The sequence below is a fragment of the Sturnira hondurensis genome, unplaced genomic scaffold (genome assembly GCF_014824575.4).
Source record: "Sturnira hondurensis isolate 20B ecotype Veracruz unplaced genomic scaffold, ASM1482457v3 Scaffold0001872, whole genome shotgun sequence".
Lineage (NCBI taxonomy): Eukaryota > Metazoa > Chordata > Mammalia > Chiroptera > Phyllostomidae > Sturnira > Sturnira hondurensis.
The window spans coordinates 29,525,355-29,535,907 of NW_028074503.1; the positions used below are offsets into that span (position 1 = coordinate 29,525,355).

At 48.1% G+C, this 10,553-nt stretch overlaps 1 pseudogene; it reads right to left on the reverse strand.

Annotated features, from left to right (window-relative positions):
- Positions 1–705: 705 nt before the first annotated feature.
- LOC118980217 (pre-rRNA-processing protein TSR2 homolog) lies at positions 706–1,781 on the reverse strand (annotated as a pseudogene).
- Positions 1,782–10,553: the final 8,772 nt, after the last annotated feature.

Below are 10,553 nucleotides of genomic sequence, written 5' to 3' on the forward strand. Positions count from 1 at the left end.
CATTAAGGTATTATTTACTCAGGTCTTAAACTTCATCTGTGGACTAGACAGACCTGGTAGAAGAGGTTTGGAAGAAACCAAAGACAAACCCCAGGTTCCCCAGGCTCATCACCTTGCCAAGGTCTTCGACTTCCTGCAGGAACCCAGGGCTGGAGGCTGGGCTGCCGGAAGGGCATGATCTGGGAGGTTCCAGTTTCTGGACAGGGGTATAGAGCTGCTGCTGCTGTGTGGTGTGTGTGTGTGTGTGTACAGGCAGTGGGGAAGTGGGGGAGGTACTGCAGCTACTTTCGTTCACATCACCAATGAGTCTCTCTGCCAGCTGCATGTCCATCTCACTATTCCTGACCCAGCAGAAGTAACGGTGCTGCTGGTCATCTCCCTTCATAACTCTACCTGCTGCCTGTCCAACAGCATTCCGCTTCTTCAGTCCCAGCCACATCCACACATCCTCTCTTCACACTGACTGCACCCATGCCACTGTGCTAGGAAGCCAGGCTTCATCATTCACAATTCAGATCATAACTTACGGCCAAAGGGGGTGAACCAGGTCCCACCACCCAAGGTCAAGGACCCTAGGGTTCTTCTTCCCCTGGGGGAAGCTAGACAGGGGAGTCTAGGGTGGGTGGAGATGGGATAGCCAGTCCAAAGGTGCACAAGCCTCCAAAACCATCTTAAAACAACTAGCAAACAGGGCCCAAACCATTTCTAGCCCCCGACTCGTTTCTTTCTCTGGGCAATGGTCCAACCATCCTCCACTATAGCCTCTTCCTTAAGAGTCTGGAGTCTGGACCAGAGGGTTCAGGCTGGGGGCAGACCCCGTGGGTAGCTGCCCCATCATTCGTAGCTGTGACCTCCACGCTGTCCACATCATCCTCACTGTCACCCTGGCTGTCACCAGTGCAGTGGCCCTCACCCTGCACTTTCTTAGAGCTGCCCCATCAGCCTGTGAGAAGTGGTGGAACAGGTCTTCAGCGGCTGGCTCACCTGGGGCAGATTCCCGTCAGCCACAACTGTATCAAACTTGTTCGCCTGAGCTCCGCTTTGTTTGGGTCTGGCAAATGCAACTCAGCCCTGTACGGAAAACCTACAGAAGCGATGTGGCGGGCAGGAGCCAGACCCTCAAACCGGGTTTTCCCATGGCCTAGAAAATGCAAACAGACTTTTATGGCTTGCTCTTGCTAAAACTCCCTCACCCTGGTCTGAAACAGTACATGTTTGTTGCCTATCTTCAAGGTCATTTCCAAAGCCTGTGTAAATTTTCCCAAGGACGGAGCTCATCAGCTCGCCGCCTTTCCCCTTTGCATTTGTTATTTTCATTTCCTTGATTGTCCCTAAAATGTAGACAACGATATTCTATGTCATAGATAATAAATCCTTCTTTGATGTAAGACCTGAGAAAAACAATAAAAGCCTGTGCAGGCAAGGGCCGGTGCGCTCTCCCCTTGAGAGACGCAGCTGCAGGACTCTCATTTTAAGAGAGTCCTTACCTTCCCTTTTTCTCCACAGGACGGCTGTAGTGTGTGCATTGTTTTCGTCTTCACTCACAGCACAAGGACTCTGCGGGCCAGAGTCCACCACATCTCCCCCAGGAAGCCCTCCACCTCTTCCAGCTCCAAGTCAGCCTCGTGGAAGTCGTGCTCCTCCCCTGCGCCTCCCAGCCCCGCGACCTCCTCCCGGCTGTGCACGCCCCCAGTGCCATTCTGCACAGCAACCTGCAAGGCAGGCCAGGCCCCCAGCGCCACGCTGGCCCACAGTGTTAACTCCACCCTGGGCATGGGCATGGGACTCCATGGAGCTGCCGGCAATGATTTGGGACTTCTCAGAACACAAAGAAGCATGAAGAAGGGCAAGTAAGATTTTACTGTGAGCTGTTATTCTCAAAGTGCCCACAAAAATGAATTTTTAAAGGATGCTAAGAGTTACGAAATTAAAACTGCAAAAATAGTACCTGGTGTTGGTAGGAACCTGTGGCTACAAGTGTATCTTCTAACAGAATTAGTGTTGAGGAGCCTCATTTGAGTCTTAAGTGATCCTCAAAATCATCATTATCATTGTTATTATTAAGACTTTCATTTTCACCGCTCTTACTGGATGTTCAGGAGAACCATCTACAACTCTCCCACCTTCTGCCTGGGTCTCAGCTTCCTCTATGGCAGGTCCAGCGGAAGGGACAGGAAGTCACGAGTGTAGGCCCTGTGGTACTGCTGAGTTAGGGGGGTCTACCTCTGCCCACCGGGCAGAGCAGAGCGCAAGAGGCCCCAGGCCCTTCTCGGCCATGAGCTGAGGAGGAACAGTTCTCAGCCCACTGAGCCCATAGGGCAGCTGGTCTCTCTGCAGAGAAGGAGGTACATTTTCCAGAACAAATCTAGACACACGGCACCCAGGGTGAAGCCACATTAGACATCTCCTCCTGGGACAGCTCCTTTCTAACCACAACTGTGAGAAGCCCAAAATAACCTTGTCCCTCCTGCTGTGGAAAATCTTAGGCACACAGAAGGGGTGGCTGCCTTTGTGGTGGGTGATACAACAATGCCGACTGCTCTGAACCCCCGCCGTGCACAGGGCACTCTTTAGGGTTAAACACGGGCTCAGGCAAAAGTAGGCTTACAGTGGGGCGTACCCGAAGCGCAGTTGATTCTGGTACTGTTTCCCACATGACTAACCATGGGGTGAATACCGGGAATGGAATTGCTGACTCTCAGGTAGGTGCATGGTTAGCTTGACCAAGTAGGAATGGATGGCTGATCAGTGAGGCTGCCCGAGTCCACACTCGCGCCGGCAGGGCAAAGAGGCTGCCTGGGGCCCTCATTTCAAAGGGGTTCTCTGAAAATGTTCCTACCTTGTGCTAAGATACATATGAAACCACCATCACAAGTAGGATGAACACATGTCAGCAGACCAGGTTCCTCCCAGGAAGTGACTGAAATGGCCCTGGGTGGGGAGGAGGTTCAGATCCAAAGTCTTCAAGGAGGGGAGGCAAGCAGAAGGAGAACCGGAAGGCAGGCTTCCGCCCCCGGAGAATTTCCTTCGCTCGTGAATCTGCTACCACCCATTGGGCGGGTTACTTTTATTATTATTTTCTGATTATGAGGGTAGTTTATTAAAGCTGGGGACAGTGAAACGAGGAAGGGCTTAGCACAGAACAAGCAACAGGAGAGCCTCGGCTGGGCTGCCCTAGCTCCCTGGGCAGGCCCAGGAAAAGGGGTTTGAGGACAGGTTCAGGGGACGAGCCTGGGCCAAGCTGCCCACTGCCCACTGCTTTAGAGTTTAGGAGACTGGCACCCGTGAAGAAAGAAGTGGGGGAGGAAGACTGGGACACACAGTCATCATCTAACATGAAATTGACCCTGCGTCTGGGTGTTCACATTCCGCCAGGGGATCCAGAGGCAGGTTGAGATCCGGACTTCCATCGCCTTCCCTCCAAGCCCGAGGAAGGTAACCTCAGTGCTTCCCGTTGGCCCCGTTCTTTTTCACAGCCACCTGTGGCTTCTCACATTCCTAATCTAACTCCATTTCCAAGAAGTGCTGGAAGATTTGCTTTCTCCCTGTATGAAGTTTTAGGGGGAAAAACATTTATTTTCCCCTCTAGGATCATTTTTACTGAGCTTAAGTCACTGGAAACAGCCTAAAGCTTGCATTTTTATCAGACCTTTTTCAAATGCGCTGGCACACTGCCGTTGAAGTTCAATGATTCCAATAGAGTAACAAAATGGTCCATTTCCAGAGCTTTCCTGAAGGTAAGACAAACCACTTCCTCCACAAGCTCATAGTCCACTTGGGAGACAAGACACATATATACTATGGTTAAATGACATTCAAGTAACGTGACTGTTTTAAACAAATACTCTAAGGCAAGGGTGTCGAACTCATTTTCACTGGGGGCCACATCAGCCTCGCAGTTGCCTTCAAAGGGCTGAATGCAATTTTAGGACTGTATAAGTGTAACTACTCCTTAACTAAAGGCAAGTAGCTCAGTGATGTCCCGGGTAGAAACAAGGTGCTAGGCCGGACATAACAAGGTGGAGGGCAGGATTTAGCCCTCGGGCCTTGTGTTTGCCACCTGTGCTAAGACATACCATGGGGTTCTATACCCAAATTCCCATGTCGGGCAGGGTGGTTTTCCCACACATCCAACAACATGCAAGCAATTCTCAGACACCAGCTGGGTGTCCTAAAATTGAACTCAATTCAACTCAATTCTGAAAACATTTACCAGGAGATAACCTCAGCCTCCACAGGTTGAGGGTTCAGTTCCTTGGGTCCTACAAGATGGCCCCCAACCCTGCTTCAGACTCCACTGATGAGCCCCCCTTCCCACCTGAGCTTCTGGCTGACCAGCTGTAGATTGGAGATGCCCATCCTCCTCCTCAGGTTTGGTTGATCTGCTGCAGGAGCTCACAGAGTGCGGAGAAACATTTTACTTACTGGACTCAGGAACAGCCCGACAATGAAGAGATGCACAAAGCCAGGTGTGGGTAAGGACCCAGGGCCTCCACGTGCTCTCCAAGAGCACCAACTCGCCCCAAACTCCAGGTGTTCACCACCCAGAAGCCCTCAGAAGCCCCTGCTGTGGGGTTTTCATGAGGGCCCCTTCACACAGGCGTGATTCATTAAATCACTAGCCATTGATGATTAAACTTGAACTCCAGTCCTTCACTCCTCCCAGGGGGTGGGGCTGAGAGTTCTCATGCTCTTGGCACTTCATTGGTTCTCCTGGCAACCAAACCCCTTCCTCAGGTGCTTTCCAAAAGTCACCTCATTAACATAAGACACCATTAAGCTGTCATCACTCAGGACATTCAATGGCATTTTGGAGCTCTGTGTCAGGGAAAGACCAAACCCTGTGTGACCTTCATATTGTAAATCACAATGTCAGGTGTACACATCCAAAGTAATCACCTTGAGGAGCAAAATGCTCATTTCAGTGGCATTGCCATGGTCCTAATGTGTTTGGCTCTTTTGTAGGGCTCATGCCAGGGGAAAGTTCAATATTCACAAAAGAACACCAGGTTTTCTACTTCAACATTAAAGCTTAGTTTTTACTCTTATAGCTATTTCATCACCGACCAACAATCAAAATTGCAACTAACCTACAGAACACAATCATTCAGAACAGCCTGCAACTTAGCTAAAGGAAAGGTCAGGGCAGTGACTCAGAACAGGCTGGTCCCACACCCATGTGTTGCAGATAAAAATTGGACGGGGCGTCTCAGCCACAGAGGTTTTCCCTGAAGAGCCAGGGGTCCCAGCCCCACACCAGGCCCCCAGCCCAGAGTTCTAGTGCCAAGCAGAAAAGTCCCTATAACTTCTGGCTGGGAAAACCCACAGGGATTGAGGCTGTGGAAAACAGAAACTGCTGAAATCCCAGGCAGTTCCTCTTAAAGGGCCCACCCACAGACTTACTCAAAATCACTGGTTCTGAGCTCCAGTGCTGGGGCAGCATCTTGAAAGGCAGTAAGGACATATGGGGAGAAACTGTATTGTCTGTTACCAGAAGGAGAGCTGGAAGGGCAGGTTTCTCCCAGACAGAAGTTCTGGCAGAGGACATTGTTCCTTTTCTGAGCCTTCCCCATCCCCCACCCCTCCACTCCCCCACAGAGCCCACAGGCTGGTGCTGTATCTGATTCTCCATCAACCTTGATATCACTTTTCATCCACCCTGTTGATTCCCTGAGACCCCAGGAGGTCCACAAGAAAGTCAACCATTGTGCCCCAGGGCATCTGCAAGCCGTGGAGATGGTATCTGAGCCATTGTGTTCCAGGTAGTGAACCTATGATACAGATAAAGAATTATTGATCAACAGATAAAGAAGTACTAGGAAAATCACAGCCAAAGTGCAATTCTTATCCAATTAATTTTTCCCCAACCCCCTTGCCTACCCTTTCTTTTCCTTACAAATACCTCAGCTTGAAATGAGATGTCAAGATGGTTTTTGAGAGTACATCACCCCCCATCTCCTCAGATTGCCAGCCATCTGAATAAAGCACCCATAAAGATTCAATCCTTGTCTCTAATTATTGGTTCTGGTACTGACTGGCAGCACAAACAGCAAGTTTTCTGGTTTTATATTCCGTCCTGCTCCCTGCCTCCTCTGCTCCACACCTGGGTCCCCACTCATGAGAAGAACAGCAGAGAGCCAAGCATTTGATGCCACCACATGTATGTGCAGAAACATGTCTCCGATGCTTTAGGGCAAAGTCCAAAGTCTTTAGCATGTCTTTCAAGGCTTTTCTTGATCTGAAATCTGTCCACTTCTCTAGCTTCTTACCATTCAGCCTCCCATCCTAGAGCCCAGTCTCAGAGAGCCACAGGCAGGGCCAAAAGGCTTTTTGGCCCTTAGCTCTGTATAGATGTTCTTCCTTCTTTTTCAAATACCTTTCTTTGGCTGATGAACTCCCACTTACCTTTTAAGACACATGTCTGGATTGGGGGGTCTCGGCTGAGCCCTCCCATGTTTCCTTGCCTTCCTGCTGGCCTAAGACTTACCCCCCCAACCTGCCATTTCCTCACCATCTGGGAGCTCCTTGGAAACAAGGGCTGAACCTTATTTATTTTTGTGTCTCCAGCATCTTATCTTGCACAGGGTGGGGCAGGAGATTTAGAGGCAAGTGGGAATCTGAGAATGAGAAGGGTCAGGCTCAGGAGAAAGGGAAGCCAGAAGCCACCCCACAAAGCCAAAGTGACATCAGGCACTAGCCAACTGCTAGGGGCACAGTCGTTGCCTGAGAACGGATGGAAACCAAGAGTGGGTGTGAGCCGAGTGCCAACTGGAAAGGGGGGCCCTGAGCCTCAGGTTTGAGTCAGGGAGAGCGAGCTCCTGGGAGAGCACACCATTCCATGGCTGGGGCAAGTCCCAATGCCAGCTAGAGTGGAAAGGCAGGGACCTGACTTCCCATGGGGAAGGCTCTGAGAAGTGCCCAGACGCTGTGGCCTCTAAATGACCATGCTGCTGAGGACTTTCAGGGGCTACACACCAAATGGAGGAGACAGATGAAGTCAGATTTGCTTGGGGCCAGGTCCCTAAGCCCTGGGCATCCCAGAGAGCCGTGTACTTTCCTGCCATTCCTGAGGAAATGTGTAAGGCAGCTGTAAGCTTCTCCACTGAGTTTTCCAAAGTCTCAGTGAAAATTTGCTTTCTCTCTATGTCCATCTTGTAGACAAAGATATAGACAATGGCCCTGACAAGATAAGTCCCTCTCTCGTGAGCCCCCATTTCTCTCCATACCATCCCACTAATGTTGATACAATATTTATTAAGGCTCAAACAGCACTTTTGAGTGCACCCGTTGATTGAGAATGATGGAGAGTGTCAACGGAAAGAATGGGAGCTCAGATGCAGGGCAAGGACCCCCGGAGGACAAGAGCCACATCATCAGCTGACGACCCAAGCTAGCAAATATCACCAGCAGGGAAGACAATTCTTCAATCAGGGCTTTCTTTCCATTGATTGTTAACACCACTTTTTTATAAATACATTTTCAAAAATATTATAAAATCATACATGCATACCATTAAAAAATTCAAACAGTATAGACTGGCGTGAAATAAAAAAGTAAAACTCTTCATCTCACTTCCCCCACTTCAGAGGAAACTCCTTTTGGCCTTTTTTAAAAATTACTCTTCTGATCAGTTGCTCAATTCTAAATAATATGCTTAGATCTCAATGTCTTGATTCACAGTAGGGGTTAATATCAAGTCATTTCCATTCTCTTTGATAGAGGAGGAATTTAGTTTGTAACATTTCCAACTATTTCTTCTGCGTTTTGCTAGCACCTCTTCCCAGTGAGCTCCAGGGTCCACTCCAGCTCTGAGTGCCCACCTGGCAGAGATACACACAACCACACTTTGAACCAAAGCCCCCAAGTCCCTGGGCCATTCCAGGGTCGCCCTGTCTCCACAGGGCCCTAGGACCCTGCCAGCAAAGGGCAATGGCAGGGAGCCATAGTATGTTAAAACAGTAGATTAAAACGAACAAGAGCATTTTGGATCAAATTACACATCATTTTCCTCATGTCTCACAACAACAACAAAAAATCAACAGCAGTAAAAAACCATCGGAGACCATAATGGTCTGATAACTTGGTGATAACAGCGCTTGTGGGAGCAGCGTGGGAGAAGTCTGTCCCTGGGGCAGCAGCCGGAGCTCCCCTCCTAATCCACAGCGGTGTGCTCAGAGGCATGACTGCCCAAGTGCCCTCTTCGGAGGAAGTGCCCTTCCTCCGAAAGGCAGTGCCCTCGCTGGAGGGGTGTGATGGAGGAGGCCTCAGTTGGGGGCCAAATTCACACATTGTTCATCATCCTTAAAGATGACAGAAAAAAAATTACTCAGGGCCACGTGGAGTGAATCTCAGCTTTCTCACCGTTGTCTTCCACGAAAAAAAGCAAAAAACAAAAAACGCTTAATGATCTCTTGTTTAGACTCACAGCTTTCTGAATGCTGAGCGCCCTGACTTTGTTGGGTTTTGAAAGGGAAGGTAAAACATTGGGGAAGCAGGAAGACTGGGAGCACTGAAGCCCAGAGTTGATGTTTTGGGGATAGAGGTGTCAAAGCCATAGGAAAGGAAGAGGAGAAGTCACTTTCCATTCACGGGGCACTGTCCAAACCCAGGTGTGACAAAAATTTCAGAAAAATCACAGATCCCGCTCACCGGAGCTGATTAAACATAGGGAGCATGCGCTCTTTAGAAAACCACTGTCATCTAAAAGTCTCTGTGTCGGAATCAAACACCACCAAAACATCCAGCCAGGTCTCCTGCATTCCTCCTGCTCCTTTTCTCCCCATCCTTCTCCCCTCAGACCCATCCCTAAGGTTCTGCTCCTGGGAGATAGCTGTCTAGGGCTGACAAACACATGTGCCCGTTTCTCATGTCCTCAGGGCCGCATTAGTCTCTGGCTTGGCTGAATGTCTGTTCCCCCTCAGGTAAGGAGGGACAGACCTACGCTTCCTTCCAGGTCAACTTTCTCAGTATTCTGAACCTGCCTACGGCTGCGATTTCTCCATCTGCTTTTCTAACCTGGTCTCACACCCAGTAAAGGGGCGTGGATTCATTGGCCTTTGCTTTTCCAGGAGCACGCATGACTCCTATCAGCTCCTCCGGGACCCACTGTGGCCCTTGGCCATGGATTGCCTCCATTCACTTGGTTTTTTGGGAGTTACGGTCTTTTTTCCTGGACTACAAAACAGTTCATTCTGTGTCAGTATTTCACCAAGACCTGGAGCAGAAGCCCCGTACATCCCTGGTCAGTTGACTGACTGTTGAATCCAGCCAGCTCTCATCCGAGGACAAGGGCACGAAAGAAAACTGAAACCTGTAGGCAATGCCTGAATGTAATTTATTTTCATTTTGTCTTGGACTGCCTCCTCCTTCCCCTTCCCCCTGTCAAAAAACCATTCCCTCCTCATCTTTATAAGACTTGGGTAAAAAACAGATTATATCACACCAATATTTTAAGTGCCTATATATAAAAAATAAAAAAATAAAAGCAAACAAACTAAAAAAATATTAGCCACATAAATGGTAGGCAAAAGGTTAACATTCTTTCTGTATAAGGAATTCATAGAAATCAATAAGAAAAAGAAACAGAAAAATGGGTCAAGGTTATGAATAGACCATTTATTTACAAAAGAGAAAATACAAATGTCTGACCAATACACACAAGAAAAGTGATTCAGCCCCAAAAAGTAATCAAAGAAAATTTTAAGAAGTCACTGGATACAGCCTCTTGCTTATCAAATAAATAATAAGTGGAAAAATGGATAGTTCCAGATGCTACAGAGGTGAAGTGAGAGAGGAACATAAATTATAGGACCTTTCTGGAAGGCAGTTTGGCAAAGTGTATCAAGAACCTTGAAAATAGTTATATTCTCTGACCTGGTAATTCCGCTTAAAAGACCCCATCCTAAGAAGTAATCAGAAATGTGGGCTGAGATGTATAGAAAAGACATTCCTTGGAGAGTAACTTATACCAGGAAAATACGAAAACAATGTCCCCCAAGAGGAGAGTGGTTTAAGGGACGGCACACCAATAGCATGGAACATTTTTGAATATTTTTTGTGGCAAAGGACGTGTTTATGAGATCATATTAAGTGAAAAGTGCTGGCCGCAAAATCGTGTATTGTGTACAATCTTGAATATGTAAACATCGGCTCAGAAAACAAGACTGGGAAGCGATGTCGAAGCAGTTATCAGTGAGTCGAACAATGACTGCGTAGTTTTAAAGTATTTCTAGTGGTCTACAATGAACCGGGTTGATTTCAGAGCCACACACACACACAAAAAAGTAATTGAGAGAAGCCTCTGTATTTTTCATGAAAACGTCTCAAAAAGGTAAACAGCTTAATGGAACTCAGCTTCTTGTTGCACGATTCCACAGCCTTTTTTCTTTCCACAGTCACTCTTTTTCATGTCACAGGAGGAAAGGAGAAATCCCATGCAACTACAAAGCCCACAGTGCCCTAACATTCTTTCTAAGTTGGTGAATAGATATAGTTGCAAATACATAGTTATTAAGTAACTAGTCCTAATTAGTCTTCTGTATTTTCTGTTTAAC